The sequence below is a fragment of the Schistocerca cancellata genome, chromosome 3 (assembly GCF_023864275.1).
Source record: "Schistocerca cancellata isolate TAMUIC-IGC-003103 chromosome 3, iqSchCanc2.1, whole genome shotgun sequence".
In the NCBI taxonomy this organism is placed as follows: Eukaryota; Metazoa; Arthropoda; class Insecta; order Orthoptera; family Acrididae; genus Schistocerca; species Schistocerca cancellata.
In genome coordinates, this window is record NC_064628.1 from 344202968 (window position 1) to 344221478 (window position 18511).

The following is an 18511-nucleotide window of genomic DNA, read 5'->3' on the forward strand; positions in this document are numbered from 1 at the left end:
AGGCGCTTCGGAGAAAAAAAACATTAAACCTAAAGTTAATAAGATGCAAAAATCATACTAGCTGACTAAGGATGTACTCTGAGTTATCATAAGTTATAAGATACGTCCTAATATCGTATCGTACCTCTTTTCTCCCTGCTTAGTCCAACAACTCGGTGTGGAACAGATTCAACGTGTCTCAGGAAGTCCTTTGCAGAAATATTGAGCCATGCTGCCTCTGCAGCTGTTCATAACTGCGGAAGTGTTGCCGGTGCAGAATTTTGTGCACGAACTGACCTATCGATTATGTCCCATAAATGTTGGATGGGGTTCATGTTGAGAAATTCAGGTGGTCAAATCATTCGTTCGAATTGTCCAGAATATTTCTGAAACCACTCGCGAACAATTGTGGTCCTATGACACGGCTTATTGTCAGCCATAAAATATTCCATCGTTGTATGGGAAGACGAAGTCCATGGATGGCGGCAAATGGTCTCCAAGTAGCCGAACATAGCCATTTCCAGTCAATGATCAGTTCAGTTGGACCAGAGAACCCATTCCATTCCATGTAAACGCAGCTGACACCATTATGGATCCACCACCAGATTGCACAGCCCCTTGTTGCCAACGTAGGCCCATGGCTTTGTGGGGTCTGCGCCACACTCTAAACCTACCATCAGCTCTTACCAAGTGTAATCGGGACTCGTATGACCAGGCCACGGTTTTCCAGTCGTCTAGGTTCCAACGGACGTGGTCACAAGCCCAGGAGAGGCGTTACAGGAGATGTCGAGCTATTAGCAAAGGCGCTAGCGTCGGTCGTCTGCTGCCATAACCCATTGTAGTCAAATCTAGCCGCATTGTCCAAACGGTTATGTTTGTCGTACGTCGCACATTGATTTCAGCGGTTATTTCAAGCTGTGTTGCTTGTATGTTAGCACTGAGAATTCTATGCAAACGCCGCTGCTCTCGATCGTTAAATGAAGGTCGCCGGCCACTGCGTTGTCCGTAGTGGAGGTAATGCCTGAAATATGGTATTCTCGGCACACTATTGACGCTGTGGATCTCGGAATATTGAAGTCCCTAACGGTATCCGAAATTTACTGTCTCATGCAACTAACCTCAATTATCATTCTGTGTTCAAAATCTGTTAATTTCCGTCGTGCGGCCATAATCAAGTCGGAAACTTTTTCACATGAATCACCTTAGTAAAAATGACTTCTCCGCCAATGTATTGCCATTTTGTACCTTGTGTACGCCATGGAACCTCTATCCCATGGCTTTTGTCCCCACAGTGTATATAATAAGAAATAAATATCCCTCAGTGCTCAACATAAACACTACTATAAAGTAATTAGCCCAGGAGCACTTTTGGCAGCCTAATGTTTAATTGTAAACAAAAAGTAGATGATGGAAACTCTGGAAATCACAAAAAGAGAAATACTAAGGAAACTTTTGGGACCATAATAGTAAACCTTAAACACAGTTTAAGAAATTACAGACATGATTAGGATAGGAAGAATGGCTTCTATGGCCACAACCAAAGGATGAATCCCAACAGAGTGATAAAAAGACTTTTCACACATTTCTGTAAATTAAAAATGGGTAACACTTGGTGCAAAGAAGTTGGAATGGACGTGGAGGAATTCCGAAGTACTCCACAAGATACTGAAGAAATTACAGAATTCTAAAGATTTCAATTAAAAACCCAGGAAGACCGTATTCTGGAAACATCAGGGAGAGAGTAACATCGAGAAATGGTGAGAGAAATGTGTCAGGAAAAAACGGAATAACAGCTGGAATAACGCTACTCCATAAAGGCTCAGAGTAAAAGAAGAAGAAGAAGAAGAAGAAGAAGAAGAGAGAGTAAGTATCCGTATGCATCCATATTCATCCATTTATTGCTTGTAACTTGGTATTCGGCAGTTGGCCGCTGATAGCTGTATTTAAATTGCTGGGGCCAGCCTCTCATCATTGGTACAGCTCGGTCATGCCACGACACTCAGCCTCACCCTGTCGACGCCATATTCATGACGCAGCCGACACCGGGCTGCGAACCGCCGACCGCTGCCTGACTGTCCAGGACCCTTGCAGCCAGCACTCTGTCACCGACTCTTAGTCTGAGGCAGGAAGTGGGATCCAGCCAGCACCATATCTTGGCCGCCTGACGCCGCCCTACGCCTCTCTCCAGCGTATAGTTCCGTGTGCATTATCCTAGGGCAGTACTACTGGGTAGTCTGTCTAGCCTTCGCTACTGATCGTCGAGTTGCTCCCCCTCTGTCGGTACTAAGCAGCAGGCGTCCGATGCAATACAGAGGTAGCAAAGTTGTACGCTACCGTCTGTCTCCAGAGGAGACGCCTTCGTAAAGCGTGTTCAAACTGGCGCGCTCGGGTCCGAGGATCGTCCGTCATTTGTCATTTATATGCTGCATTTTTTATTATTCGAAATAAAGAGGTCTGGCAACTAGCTGGGTGGTTGCATCCTCTGCACCACCACCAACCTCCAGCAGAACGTCATTCACCTGCACCTCCCTCTAATACACTAGAAAAGAAGAGAATCGAAGTGTTCAAATGTGGAGGACGTTGAAAATTGTGTGGGGTGATAAGACAATAGGAGTTTTTCTGAAGAATCGACGAGGAGAGAAACAAATGAAAAACAGTTGGCAAGAGAAGGGACAGGATGATAGGACATATGTTAAGACATCAGGAGGAAAATTCCATGCTAGTAGGAGAAGCTGTAGAGCATAAAAACTGTACGGATAGACAGAGATATGAGTACACTCTATAGATAACTGAGGACATAGACAGCAAGTGCTACACTGAGATCGGAATAGGAGAGGAAAAAGTGGTGGGTCGCATCAAACCTGTCAAAAGACTGATTGTCCCCCCAAGCCATTCCCAGAAAAAGTATTTACCCTGTAGTTGGTACAGTATCAAGGGCCCAGCTGGCGGGCTGGAGTTTGAGATTAGATTGTAGGTGACACTTATTAACTAAGTTTCGAAAATTACAGTGCTTGTCATCAATAACACAGCATCAAGGCGGATACCAATAACCAAATTTCCATTCGTGTGCTTATAAATAATAGTAGGAAGTGTATATGTTTAAAATTGTAACCAATTTGTGGGTATACAGGGTGCAAAATTGAGTGCAACAATCTCCCACCTTCGGCAGCAATAATGTTACCAATCTGTCTGGGTATGAAGTTAATCAGAGCTTGGATAATAGGTACAGGTACGTTCATACTGCTGATATGCCAGAGTTTATCAATCATAGTGAATGGCGAGTGGTGCCAGTGTTTCAGCAACCCATGATCAGATATTTTCGGTAGTGAGAGGTCTGGAGATTTTTCTGGCCAGGTCAATACCAGAATACGGTGTGTAAAGAGATCTGTCAAAACTGTATGTGCAACAGTTGGTCTTGCGTTATTTTGTTGAAAGATAACGCCATGAACTCCTCAAACATAGGGGACAGTGTAATCGCTGTTGTCTGGCAGCATGAACTAGTGGTGTTTGTGTTGTGTACCCATTGGCAACCCACACCATCACGCAAGGCTATGGACCACTATGACGATAACAAAAACAATCTATCGACGTTCATTGTCCTCAGAGTCGTTTAATGTGATGTTGTACACAGAACTAGGACTCATTGGAAAGTAAATTATGACATTTATTTAGTGACGTCACTGGGCTCCTCAATAAAGGTACATCGATGAAATTTGAGACTAATGACATGGGGAATTAACCTAAGTGTTTGAAATTCTTACACATTTGTATTAACCATGTTAAAACTTGACACCTGAAGGCAAGTGCGGATTCTAACAATAAATTTACAATGTCTTTTTTTTTACCAATGTAATCCTGTTTTTACTAAATATGACGTCTCCCACGACCGTTTACAGATCTGTTACAAAATAGTGATTTTACATCTGCCACTTCGTGGGAAGTCAATATTTTTCTTAATTCATGGCCAACTTTGAGCTTGATGTGTTAAGTGTCCTGCAATACATCTTAAAGACATAAATTCAAATATTTGAAAATTGCATAAAAGGCCGAATCCTGAGTTGTACTTAAATTAACGATAAAACAGTAAAAGGAGGCGTGTTCCTTTAAAAAATATTGTATAACTGTTGCTCAGCAACATCAAAAATTGTTTATTTACAATTATGACCAAACACCTCGTGTTGTGAGATAGATTTTCTGCGATGTTTTTGATTCTGTTATCATATACTTTCACCTGTGTTACTTTTCGCAGTTAATTATAATTCACCCTGAATACTGTGAAATTCTACTTCTCAAGTAATGAAGGAGATTATGAAAAGAAAACCTGGAACTGTTTGAGTATGTTGTGTCTTCCAGGGGGAACTTCGGCAGTTATATATATGGTTGAGCCTGAGAACATGACCGGTTTGATTGAATGGAACTGATACAGAAGTTTGGAAGACCCATCAGTCTATCTAGTGAGGCGGCAGTCCCGCGAGACAACTGAGTTAGTGCGCCGCGGGTTGGCCTACATCGCGTGCCAGCAGGCGGGCACACATGCGACGACTCATTACCGACGAGCGCTCGGCATCCAACAGCGCGTCTGAATTACCTCTCAGCCCGCACTTCACCGTAGGGCGACTTCTGGCTTCTCATCGTTCGACCTCGCTCCCGCCGGCAAGTAATTTCCCGCTCATACCCCACCTCGCTACGTGTGCATCCTTCCCTGCAAGGCTTCGAAGTAGTTCAATTGCAGCAAACTTGCAGTTCACTCCCTAGCATCCTATTACTCCACACTCTGCCAGCTTTTATTGCCTGGCGTAAGACGTCAGTCTTGTCACTGCCGAAATCCTAGTGCCGTGAGAGGACCAACATTATTGTTGAAACGTGTCGTATCACCAGGAACAAATTTTTAATTTTTTTAATTTTAACTTCCGTGTCAAATAATACGTACAAAAATATATCGAAACCATTGAAAAATATCAGATGTCATATCTAGTTTCAAAATTTGTGGAGAAAATTAAGAAAATATTAAAATGCAAAAAAATTGCAAACAGCGATGACAAAGTTACCTCAGAAATTGAATAACTTTGGCAACTGTCCGAGAAAAAAAAATAAACCATAAAAACACTAGTGAAATGGTTATTCAAACTGTGAAAATGGAAAGATATCGACACACAATTACTAAAGACATTAAAAGTGGCTGCTTAAGGACACACTGTTTTACTGTATAAATTTAAAAGAAAATTTTTATATTTTCATAAGAAATGGCAAATTTTCCCAGATTTCGTTGTGCTAAGGGTCAGTTATATACAATAACTGAAATATTCATCAGATATATCAGGGAAGTTACGTTTCTTCTCTCAGTTTCCAAAAATATAAAATCTCAAACTCTCTGCTTCCATGAAAGTGGCAAATACTTCTTTGATCTCTCTTCTTTCTTGCCATTGGATAAAAAAGGAGGGCACACTATCGTCTTGATTGGAGGCCTTTGACTTTATTCTCAGTTATTGTGAGTGCTTTTCCGCTGCTCATTTTCATATATAACTCAGTGTCAGGAAGGTAGAAAATTTTAGTGACAGGGGAAAAGTCACAAAGGGATTCATACAGGGTTCAATTTTCGGTCCACCCCCCTTCGTCATACATGTGAATGACCTTCCACTTAACATTCAACATGCGAAAGTGCTAATTTTCAGACGATACTAGGTGTGGTAATGAATCCCATTAGAGGGAATTCGACAGAAGAGTTAGCAAATGACATTTTACAAAAAATTATTACATGGTTCTGTGAAAATGGACTGTCCCTAAATTTTGAAAAAATACTACATCATTTCTGTACAAGAAACAGAGTCATACCAACAACTGATGTACAATATGATCAGGAGTTAGTAAGTAGAGTAGTATGCTCCAAAATTTTGGGTGTACAAATCGATCGAAACTTGAACTGGAAGAAGCATATTACTGAACTTCTCAAACAATTCATTTCAGCTACTTCCGATCTTTGCATAATTGCTAATCTTGGAAACAAACTTATCAGCCAAGATACGCTGCGCGAGCCTCCAGACGTCAGACGATAGACCACATGAGATCGATGAGCGTCTGTGTCCTCTACACCACAGTGAACACAGAGGGGTGTGTCAGAGAGGCGGATGCGGTGTAAACGAAACTGGTTGACCTGTTTGCCATTGACGATGATATAGCAGGTGGACTGAACGCTGGTGTCGAGATAACCAGCATGCACCACTTTCCACACATAACGCCATATGATCTGCGGAAACGTGTGTTTGATGGGGTTGGGGGTTCGACACATTTGTAATGTCTTGTGTACAGTCTTTGTCTGGAGTATACGTGAAAGGGGTAAGGAGTGCAGGACGCAACTTAATTCAAGAAAGAAGTGCCGAAAGTGATAAAAAGGGGGGGGGGTAGAATGTCTGATAACATGACAGGGCTGACATGGAGACTGGCGCGTGTTGTGCAAAAGCAGTCCAGTCAGGCTCGTCGGGCAGTGATGACAGACTTCCAGTTGGGAGCTAACAAAAAGTGCTGTAACTCTGTCTAACACATGGAATAAGGGTACTCCAGTACCCTCCCACGGGATGGCAAGAGATTGAATTTTAAATAACATTGTGGTATAAACAAAGGATCCCATCGCCATCAGTATACTTCGTGCGATGGTAATTGGGACCGGAAATACTTGTGCCACATGGGGGATGCGTGAGGTGTGGTAAACATTCAAATATTGTGCAGTCTGCACAATGTCGAGGGATCTAAGCCGGTGGCCCACAAGGCCAGGCGCGATCGTTTGGAGGAGACGTGTACCGTTGGGTGCCGCTGAACGACGGAGGTCATTCATAAAATCAATGCTCCAACAGCGGACGCTGATGGTCGCACTTAGAGGAGCGACATGTCTCTCAAGTAAACCCTCATAAATGAGCAGAATCTTCGATTTGAAAATGTTAAGAGAACTCCCCGATACCTCACCATATGTCGCCACCCAAGTCAGAGCCGCGCGAGTATCGCCTTCATTGCGGAGGTAGATGACTAGATCGACAGTATAGGCTGTACAACAGAAGCGGTGCCCTTGCAATGTCAGGCCCACCAGGCGCTGGCGAAGCCCCTTGAGTAGGGGCTTTAGAGGCAAAGCATACAGTATCGTGGAAAGTGGGCAACACTGTCGGACAGAGCGCTTGATCGCTAGAGACGCGGTAAGGCGATCATTACAGAGTATTCTTGAAGTCGCGCCGATCAAGTGCCACTGGTACTATACGAGCCGGAAAACCCATGTGTTGGATTTCAGAAAGGTATGGTCGACACGGTCGAATGCCTGACTGAAGTCAAGCGATGCTAATGCGCCAGGTAAATGTATCGACGCGCGAGCGCGATCATGTCCCTGTAACGACAAAGGGCCGTATGGATGTTGTTGTCACCACCTAGCGATGTCTTATCAAAGGAGGTGACGTATCTTGATGCCTTCTTCAGTCGTGAGGCCAACAAACGGGTAAAAATTTTCAGTCACTGTTGAGTAGAGTGATGGGCCAGTAATCACAGATCTCTGATCGCCCATGTGGCTTAGGGACCACGATGATGACCCTATCAAGGAAGTGGCTGGGATCGGCCTTGTGGGTGACATCAGCTCGTGACAGATGGACGTCCAAGTAGGTACCAAAAGATAGCTAAAATACTGGTAAAATTAGAGGGGGAGGCCGTCAGATCCACGGACTTGTTCGCAGCTCCCACCTCGATAGCATCTAGCACTTCATCGGAGGTCACTTGTTCCTGAAGATCTTGAGCCACATCCCCTGGCATGGTGTTGACAGTCAGTAATGCTACCTCCTCAATTAAGATCGGGCAATATGAGACGGCAGCGTACAGCCGGCGGAAATGAGAACAAAAAGCGTGACCAATGGCGCATTGCGTAGTTTATCGTCGTCCGCGCGCGTCGGTGACGTCGTGGATGAGAGCTCGACGACGACGTCGGCGTTCTGTGAGGAGGTGGTACATCGATGGCGTTTCGTGAGGCATATGGTAGTGGGTGCAGGATCTGACAAGGGTCGCTTCCAAGCGTCGTCGCATGAGCGAAGTTCGATGGTTCAAATGGATCTGAGCACTACGCTACTTAACTTCTGAGGACATCAGTCGCCTAGAACTTAGAACTAATTAAACCTAACTAACCTAAGGACATCACACACTTCCATGCCCGAGGCAGGATTCGAACCTGCAACCGTAGCGTTCGCTCGGTCCCAGATTGTAGCGCCTAGAACCGCACGGCCACTCCTGCCGGCCATGAGTGAAGTGTTCTGCGCTTTAGCATGATGCACTATCGTCTGATGGACAGTAGAGAATGCCATAAAAGTGCAGTCAAGCTTTGAAGACTTTGCCATATCCCATCAGTGCCCTGCGTAGAGCTGGTTTCGCGCAGGGTAGTCAGCAGGATAAGGTGTATGTGTATGCGGGGCGACTTCGACGACAGAGGGCCCATGCATCCTAAACGATCCGTCGGCAATCGGGGACAGTCAGGTGGGAAACGTTTAACTTCCACAGACCGCGGTTGTGCCACAGCTGTTGGCGGGCGAGGGCGACATCGAAGATGTAGACGTCGTGGTCAGAGAAAGCCAGAGGCCATACTTCGCCATCTCGAGTGTCGGCAGCAAGGGAACGTGTGAAGTATATACGGTCGAGGCGACTGGAAGAATGCGCCGTATAGTATGTCAAACCTGTGCAGGTGCCACGAATCCTTGTCTAAGTGTCAACAAGCTGAAGTCTATCGATGATGACGGGGAGGTCCGCACACGGGGAATGACGTGGAAGTTGGTAATCAGGCCCTTGTATGGAGTTGAAATCGCCACTGAGGACCATTTCATCCAGGCGACCCTCAAAAAGCGGCGTTACCCCATTAGCAAAGAAGCTGTGCCGGCCACGACGTCGACTGGAGCCGGATGGCGCATATATATTGAGAATGCGGACGCCGAACAGCATGAGATCCTTACCTCTAGCATTAGCAATCTTCAGCAGGGAGTACAGAACAGAGGAGAATGGTGACTCCACTACTGCTGACAACAGTAGTGGAGTCGCCATTCTCCTCTGTTCTGTACTCCCTGCTGAAGATTGCTAATGCTAGAGGTAAGGCTCTCATGCTGTTCGGCGTCCGCATTCTCAATATATATGCGCCGTGATGGGAGATGTGTGCCGTGTAGCCAGTGGGGTGTAGAAATCAGCGATGATCACTACTTGGAGGAGGGCAACGTCGACATCAGCAACACAAATGGTCTCTTGGAACATTGCCAGTTTGTGAGAAGCCCGAATGGTGGTCAGATTCATTGTCGCGATGCGGTAGTGTTGTGAGGTTAAAAGTTCTCTTTAATGCTTTATTATGTAGTTCTTTTCATAAACAAATATTTGCCTGTGAACCATAAAAACACAATTTTGATTTAAGAACCTGTATTTTGTGGTACTGCCCATACTACCCGACACTTTAATAACATCTCCAGTTGTTAAGTCTCAGAAAATCTCTTCTTGCCGTGTGTCGTTTCGATTAGTAATCACTTTTTCATTCCTTACAGAAAAAAGTTCAAGTAAAGGTTCTATTATACTTTATATGAAAACAAAAGCAGAAGTTCCATACTGATTTTGGCTTAAGTGGTACATACCAGCGGCCTTCGCTTGTATAAGGAAAGATTACTTAGCAGACTACTCAACCTGAAATAGCATTTGAATGTAATTTGCTTGTGAAGAGATCGGGTTCTGTTTCCTGCAAGAAGCATAAACAGCTGGTAGCTGTTTCAACTAAATACTTAGTGATTACAATTACTAATATCCTAAACTGGAACGATCACATAGATAATGTTGTGAGTATAGCAAACCAAAGACTGCGATTCATTGACAGAACACGTAGAAGGTGCAACAGATCTCCTAAAGAGTCTGCTTACACCACGCTTGTCCGCCCTATTCTGGAGTATTGCTGTGCGGTGTGGGATCCGCATCAGATGGGACTGACAGATGACATCGAAAAGGTAGAAAGAAGGGCGGCTCGTTTTGTATTATAGCGAAATAGGGGAGATAGCGCCACAGACACGATACGTGGAGTGGCAATCATTAAAACAAAGGCGTTTTTTCGTTGCGACGGAATCTTGTCATGAAATTTTAATCACCATTTTTCTCCTCCGATTGTGAAAAAATTCTGTTGGCACCCACCTTCATAGGGAGAAATGATCATCACGATAAAATAAGAGAAATCAGGGCTCGCACAGAAACATTTCAGTGCTCGTAGAGACAGCTGGAAGGTGGTTCATTGAACCCTCTGCCAGGCACTTTATTGTGAATAGCAGAGTACCCACATAGATGTAGATGTAGAGAAGACATTGACATCCAGCTCGGCCTTCTGCATGGCTCTCATTAGCCCGTGGACTCCCTGTGTTTAGCGTTGCTAAAAATAAGTTCAAATCACCATTCAATAGTGTCCAAAATTCAACTTGTGGATTTCATCAACGCCATGTGTTAAATTTTAATGGCTGCACTCATATTCCAGGTTACGGAACCCAGACTTCACGAGTTCTAACAGATTTTTGTGTGTGCAGCGTAAATACTGATATGTCAAGTCATGTATTCGCAGCCCAATATTAATCAAGTAACCAATTCACAAATGTATTTTACAGTAACAACTGACACCAGACATCCTTTTGCATTTTTTTCAACCAACAATCTGAGGATTTTCTCAGAAGTTCGAAGTATTGTAGGTCTGAATGACCCACCATAAAAATCAGTTCACCCTGAACTGTTTTTTGGCATCTCTCTATAACGTATTTACAGACATTCACCCCACCCCCACCAATTTAAGCTGTATGAGGTCACAATATCGAAGTATAAACATGAACACCAGATGAAATCGATCGGGGGAGGGGGGGCTTGGGGGGGGGGGGATACCAATTCGTGTTTGGTATTTTAAGGCATACTTGCGTCGACGCTCGAACGCAATTATTAACTGGACTTGGATTTTGGAACTTACTTAGATCGCATATAGTTGGGTAACACGATTCCGGCTGTGTTCTTCGGTAGACATCTGGGTGAAATTACTTACAGTCGTAACGAGCGCTTGCTAATGCTTTTGCGGCTACTGAATTATCGTCGACCTTGATTCCCACGCGCTAAGTGGTTCGTGGCGATGATGTGTGTAGCTAGTGTCAGGCTACGGTACTGTCCACAAGCAGTATCTGGTTATGGACACAAAGCTGAAATTAATAGCGGAGAATTGAAAACACCGTTCATCTCTAAGTAGGTGATAGCAGATCAATTATATGTCTGAATATTTAAGTGCAACCAAGGCTGAAACAATGACAATATGATGATTATATTGTGAGCCTTCCTTGTGAATCGAAACTGTTTCTTTTGCTTGATTGTTTTGTTGTAACTGAAAAATTTCCAAGAGAGTTAGTGAATGACCTCCATATGGGTTCAAGAAATACAGACTATTATCTGCCTTTTCTTGCTTGGAAAATAGCTGAAAAATTTCCGTGCAGATACGATTATTGATATCTTGGACAGGAAGCCAAATAGCAGGAAGTTCTACGTACTGAATGAAACTTTTTTTTTGTGACTAACTGCTTCGTTAGTCATCGCAGGAAATTCAAAACTGTGTACAACTACATCATTGCATTTCTAAACCAAACTCTTTATTAGCTATTAGCCTAAACGAAAACAAACAGCAGATATACCATTTATTCTGTAGCTATCCAACTCTTCTGCAACATCTGGCGGCCCCTGTACAGTCGTGTATACCCACTAAGTACTGGGCAGTGTTTCAATAGCTCTCGTAATTCCAGGTATCCCGTTACGCAGAAACAAGGAAACCAAAGGCTTTCTCCATCAAAAGAGCGCCTTATATAGGCACGTACCAAGAGTATCACATTTCGGCTAGCATGCAGTGAACCACAAAGAGGCCACAAGTCTGCTGCCGCCAGGCACAGTATCCATTATACTCGCAGTGCGGTGTTTGATGAGAAATGTTTGATAATTACAGAGGTGATTTTGTGCGCAACTGTCAGGCGAAACGACGCTACTCCGTTATTTACCCATCAGTATATATTATAGGACTAGGAAGGGCAACAATACACGGTGAACCAGAACTACGGAACAAAATTTAGGAAATCGTGAAGGGATATTTTCGGAGTATTTTGGCTTAAGAGCCCCTTGGTCACCGGTAGCTCATTACAAAGTAACTGCATTTCATGTGATTTATTGCTCTTTTTCATCTTCGTATTTGTCCCGTCCTAGAAGTATCTACGCAACACCTAAAACGTTGACTGTACAAGCTGTGGGTTTCTTCTGGAAACAAACATCCTCCTTTCACTTGTTGTGTCAGTTACTTTACTCTTAACCCTCATTTTTACATTCAATATACTTCGGTTCAGTGTCGGATGTGTTTCCCGGGCAGTGTTGATGTTAACCACGATGCACTGCAGGATGTACGGATTTACTGATAAAGAGTTGCAAAATATGCAGGTGCAAAGTGATTCCATTTGGGGGAATAGCTCAGCGTAGCGTCTTGTGATGCTTTTCTGTTACAGTCGGTAAACCCGTACGCGAGGTGCATATTGGCCAAGTAGTGAATCAAAAACTGGTAATATATCTGACTGTAAATCTGACATTTCGAATAGATGAGAAACTAGATTTATGAAAACATCTTCGGTTTACCAAAAGCAGCGAGGGTCGCCTTCACTCCTCCGGTTATTATTTCTCCTATCCAGCCAGTCAGTAGGTTAAGCGCCATAAATTAAAAAACTTATTAACTGATTTTTGTAACTCTTTTGCTGGTCCGTGTTTGCATCAAAACAAAATGGGATTGTGGGTCCGCTTTGGAGAAGAACATTTTTGTTTAGTTCCTTACCCAAAAAGATTCTGCAACAATATTGCATCAGCAGTAGGTTTTTCTTTATTCCGATACATGCAAATTTAGCACTGCTATAAAACATTGCAAAATGTTATGACATGTGTACTCTTTGGTTCCACATACTGTTTTGGATAAATAGTTTAATAATAAATTTTTACTTCACTGTCACTGCATGGTTTCTATGGTTGTTACCGTGAATTTTCGGCATATTTTCTGTGATTGTTGCCTTTTTTTCGGGATCTGCAACGGTATGTGCGCTGCAGTTAACAAATATGAAAGTGTGAACTTACATACGTCATTGCCATACTATTTGGAACTCCAGTAGTGATGTGGATAGAATTTTGGTGGGAACGTGGTTGTTAACGTAATCTGCCATGTAGTCACATTCGTTGGTCGGCTTGCAATTTCCTTAGAAACACAGAGAAACAGAACTTTACACCTTTGTAGTAACTCAAAACGTTACGTCATTTTGCAATTCGCATGTGTCGCGAGACATATCGCGTATCGAAAGAAGGTTTTGTAAAGAGCGGTAGTGGGAGTTCTGATGACTTTTGTTCCTTATTTATATGTGTTTGTATGATGTGGGAGTTATCCTGTGTGCCTCTTTGTGTGTGTTTTGCGTGCGTGTGTGTGTGTGTGTGTAGTGAGTGTGTCAGTTTTCTTAAAGCCGTAAAGAGTGTGTCATTACAGAGTATTGTGTTTCCATTTACTACGTTTTTGCCTTCCACTACAGGCTTTTTCATGTAATAATGTTCTTCTGTTGCTATTTTTCTGTGTAATCTGTTGCTGTGTTTCAGACTATGAAGATCAATTACATTTAGTGTGGTGGTGGTTTTTATTTATTATGTATTCTGCTGAAATGGAATGTGTGCTGTCACTCTTCAGAGCTATCATGTGCTCTGTGTACCATATTCGGAACTGCGTCTTTATCCTGCACACACACACACACACACACACACACACACACACACACACACACACACACACATACACACATCGTTCCATTATCACATAAAGAGACATAAATAAGGAACGGAACAGAAGTCTTCAGAAATCCCGCTACAGTTTTCAAAACCTTCTTGCGATACGCGATACATCTGACCATACACGCGAACAGCAAGATGGCGTAATGTATTGAATTACTGGCAAGTTGTATTTTTCTGAGTGTTTAAAGCAATAGGAAACCGACCAACGAATGTTACTACATGACAGATTACGTTACAACCTAGTGCCCACCAAAACTGTATCCACGGCGCTACTGCAATTGCCAATGGTACAACACTGACGTATGTTAGTTTACATTTTCATATTTGTTAATAACAGCAGGACATACTGTTGCAGATGACATGCTGTATCATGAAAAAGACAACAACATTGAAAATATGCCGAAAAAACATGGCAAAATATATAGAGACTATGCAGTGACTCATAGGCAAAAAGTTGTTATAAAACTATTCAGGCCAATAAAGTATCTGAAACAGTACACATGTAATAACGTTTTGTAGTGCTTTATAATGGTGTTGATTTTGCATGTTTTAAAATTATGATATTGTCGCTGAATCTAGTTTGGAGACGAAATTTAAACAAAAGTGCTTTGTATCAAGGCGGAATTCACAATCCCTTATTGTCATTATCTGGTTCTAAGACTCCACTGTTAGTTTTGCCGATTTCCTTTTCGATATGCTGGCTGTAAGCTACTTATATTTTGGTATCATTGTAATTGATTTGCATCTAAGCTTTAGAACTTTATATTCCTTCCATACGTAGCTGGAGTTTATCTACGTTAAAGGCAAACAGTACAATGCGTTTAGAGACGGAACGAAGGTGGCTGAGACGTGTTTTAGTAAGACATATTTCTTCATTTTCCCACGCAGAGAATACTTTTCGTGCTACGGAATTTTCTTGGCAGAAGCGTCTTCCCATTTTGGATTTCTTATTATCCTGACGAATGGAAACAGAAGCTATAAAGTATATTTTAGCTTTGTAGTTACAAAGTTTACGCCGGGACATTGTTTCTGAAGGTCTCTTAGTACAGATTTCGTTGAAAACTGGTCAAAAACTTTCTCAAAATTTTTGAACCTCATAAAACGTAGTTATTCGTAGAGGAAACCCCCCTAACCATGTCTCTGCCCCTTCCTAAAGGGGACTCCGTGGTCTTCAGCCTCTACATCTTCATAACTCCAGGGTGTCCAAGTGTAAATAGTAGTTAGGCTTCTACCACTCTACAAAGGGGTCCAAAAGTAGCCCATTTCACGTGTTGCTTATCATTTCGCCATTACATGGTTTGACAATGGAGAAAGTATCACTCTGTTCTACAGTTTTCGCAATCTCTCCTAAATATTGGTAGGTAAGCTTTTCAGCTTATATGTGTTCTTGAATATAAATAATTGATTGACCACTTCACACAGTTTAACAGTTGTTTACATTCATGTGTCAAAGCTATGAAGAGCCAAATTGTCCTCCATAGCCATGTTTATTTCACTCGTTAGAGATTCACACAACCAGTTTCGCAACTTTTAAGTTGCATCTTCTGGTGTATATAATGCTATATCGTATGGTATAGGGAGTTAACATAGAATACTGCAGATTAACAGTTCGCGTGGATAGTCAAAATTTTTAGCCTTCTTCCGTTGATAAAAAACATCATCAATAATGAATAACCAGTCTGTGTTAAAATCACTGTACCGATCAAATTGTGTTCCTGTGGGACTATGTCAAGCCCCTCCTAAATGTTATACAGGAAAATTGTGGATCAAGAAGCCGACCCGCTTATACGTATGTATAATAGTAATTCGACATGGTACGGATCCCAAACACTCGAGAAATACTCAAGAATAGGTGACATTAGCGTCCATTATGCAGTCACCTTTACAGATGAATCACATTTTCCTGGAATTCTCCAAATAAACCAAAGCCGACTATTTGGCTTCCCTACCACAGTTTTCACATGTTCGTCCCATCTCATATCACTTTGCAACGATACGCCCAGATATTTAAACGACTTGACTGTCTCAAGTTGGACCCTAGTAATGCTGTAACCGAACGTTACAGATTTGTTCTTCCTATTCACCCGCTTCGACTAACATTTTTCGACATTTAGGGTTAGTTGCCATTCATCACGCGAAATAGAAATTTAGTCTACGTCATCTTGTATCTTATTACAGTCACTCAACTTCGGCACCTTACCGTACACCACAGCATCGTCAGCAACCAGCTGGGGATTGCTGCCCACCCTGTGCGCCTAATCATTTATGTCTACAGAGAATAATAACAGCCTTATCACACTTTCCTGGGGCGCTCCTGACGATAACCTTGTTTGACGAACACTCGCTGTCTAGGAAAACATACTGGCTTCTTTTCGAGCCACTCACATATCTCTGAACCTATTCGATATGCTCGTACCTTCTTTTACAGCCTGCAGTGATGAACCGTGTCAAACGCTTTCGGGGAATCTAGAAATATGGAATCTGCCTGTTGCCCGTCATCGATAGTTCGCGGTATGTCATATAAGAAAAGGGCAAGCAGAGTTTCGAACGAGTGATACTTTCTAAAACCTTGCTGATTCGTGGACATAAGCTTCTCGGTCTCAAGAAAATTTGTTATATCTTAACTGATAGTATGTTCAACGATTCTGCACCAAACAGATGTTAGTGATATTGATCTCCAATTTTGCAGTTCCGCTCTTTTGCCCTTCTTATACACAAGAGTCGCATGCGCTTTTTTCTAGTACCTTGGGTCTTAGCATTGGGCGAGAGATTCGTGATAATTGCAAGCTAAGGAAGGAGCCACTGCCGTAGAGTACCCTCTGTAAAATCGAATTGGGATTCCATCCGGATCTTTCAGTCGTTTGTCTATGCCAGGGATGCTTATTACTATGTCGTCCATACGGGAGTCTGTTCGATGGTCAAACGACGGTATGTTTGTACGTTCCTTCTGCGTGAACGATTTCTTGAACATGAAATTTAAAACTTCGGCTGTCGAACTGTCTTCAGTTGCCGCACCTGATAGGTCAACAAGAAACGGAATGGATATTTTAGACCCGCTTAGTGGTTTAACGTAAGACCAGAATTTTCTCGGGTTCTCTGCCAGATGCTTTGCTAAGATGTGACGGTGGTAACTGTTGTATGCTTCGTGTTGAGATCTTTCCACAGGCGCACGAATCTCTACTAACCTTTGCTTGTCGTCATTTATGCGTGTTTTGTTGAACCGAGAGTGCAACAGCCTCTGCTTCCTCAGCATCTTCCGAATTTTGTGATTGACCCATGGTAGGTCTTTTCCATGTTATCCACTTGCTAGGCACATGACTGTCCAGACCACTATTTACAATCTGTTTAAACTCTGCCCATAATTCCTCTACGTCCATCTTAATGGAACTAAGTGACGTCGGTTCAATGTCTAAGTGAGATGCTAACAACAGCTTATCTTATGTATCAAATAGAAACACTCTCATAGCCTGCTTGACTGATTTATAAACTTTCGTGACCAGATGTGCTAGAGATGCTATAGCGATGTCATGGTCGCTAACCCCTGTTTCTATACTGACATTATCGATAAGGACCAGCCTTTTTTGTAGCTACGTGTATACTGGTGAACTAACTGTTCAAGACAGTTTTCAGAAAACGTGTTCAAAGGCATTTCGCATTATTGTCTGTCTACAGCCCCCCCCCCCCCCCCCGTAATGAATCCATAGATATCCCAGTCTCTACTCGATAAGTTAAACTCGTCTCCGACGAGTATTGCATTATCTGGGTATTATCGCGCTACTGACCCTAGACTTTCTTTGAATGACCCTAGAACTGTCACAGCGGAGCCGGGTGTCCAACAATTAACTTTATTTCACCTACACCTCTTATACGCGATAGACAACTTACCGTCACATTCAACTTCGATCTCTATAGAGATAATATTTTTGTCAATTGCAATGAACTTTCTCCCTCCTATGGCCTCTAATCTGTCTTTCCAATATACGTCCCATAATTCGCTAAACATCTCAGAGCGTTCCAGTTCGGCCTTCAGCCACCTCCCATCATTGTCTCCCACTCGGACTCATAAGTTTGGAATACGACTCAAAGGTGCGTAAAGCCTTCATCTGTGATAGTACAAAATCGTAGCGCCCTGGGATGTCACCCTCAAACTGTTAGGTTTCGACGTGTGGGAAAAAGGGCTACAGCTGATAATTACCTGTGACGTGTTAGGTGGACTATTTCCGTCACTTTCGCACCAAATTTGACCAAAATTCTTCCCAAAGTCATCGTGAATGGGTCACACGATGGGAAGGTTTCCACAGCTCTTTCTTTTCTTTTGCTACAGCCTTTATCCCGCATTGTGCGCAGGGTCGACAGGGTTAAGTACGCAATTGGCATGGTTAATTTTTAAGGGGTGGCCGGATTCCATTCCTGCCGCCACCCTATATCCCCCGGACAGAAGTAGTGTACCCCAGCTGTCTGCATCCAGTGTAAACCGTGAAATAGTGTGAATGTGTTGCAAATGTCTGCGAGGCGTGTTCCTGAGGCGGGACGTGGGGACCAGCCCAGTATTCACATAGCAGGATGTGGAAAATCGCCTAAAAACCACAACCAGGCTGGCCAGCACACCAGGCATCGTCGTTAATCCGCCGGGCGGATTCGATCCGCGGCTGGCGCGCCTACCCGAGTCCAGGAAGCAGCACGTTAG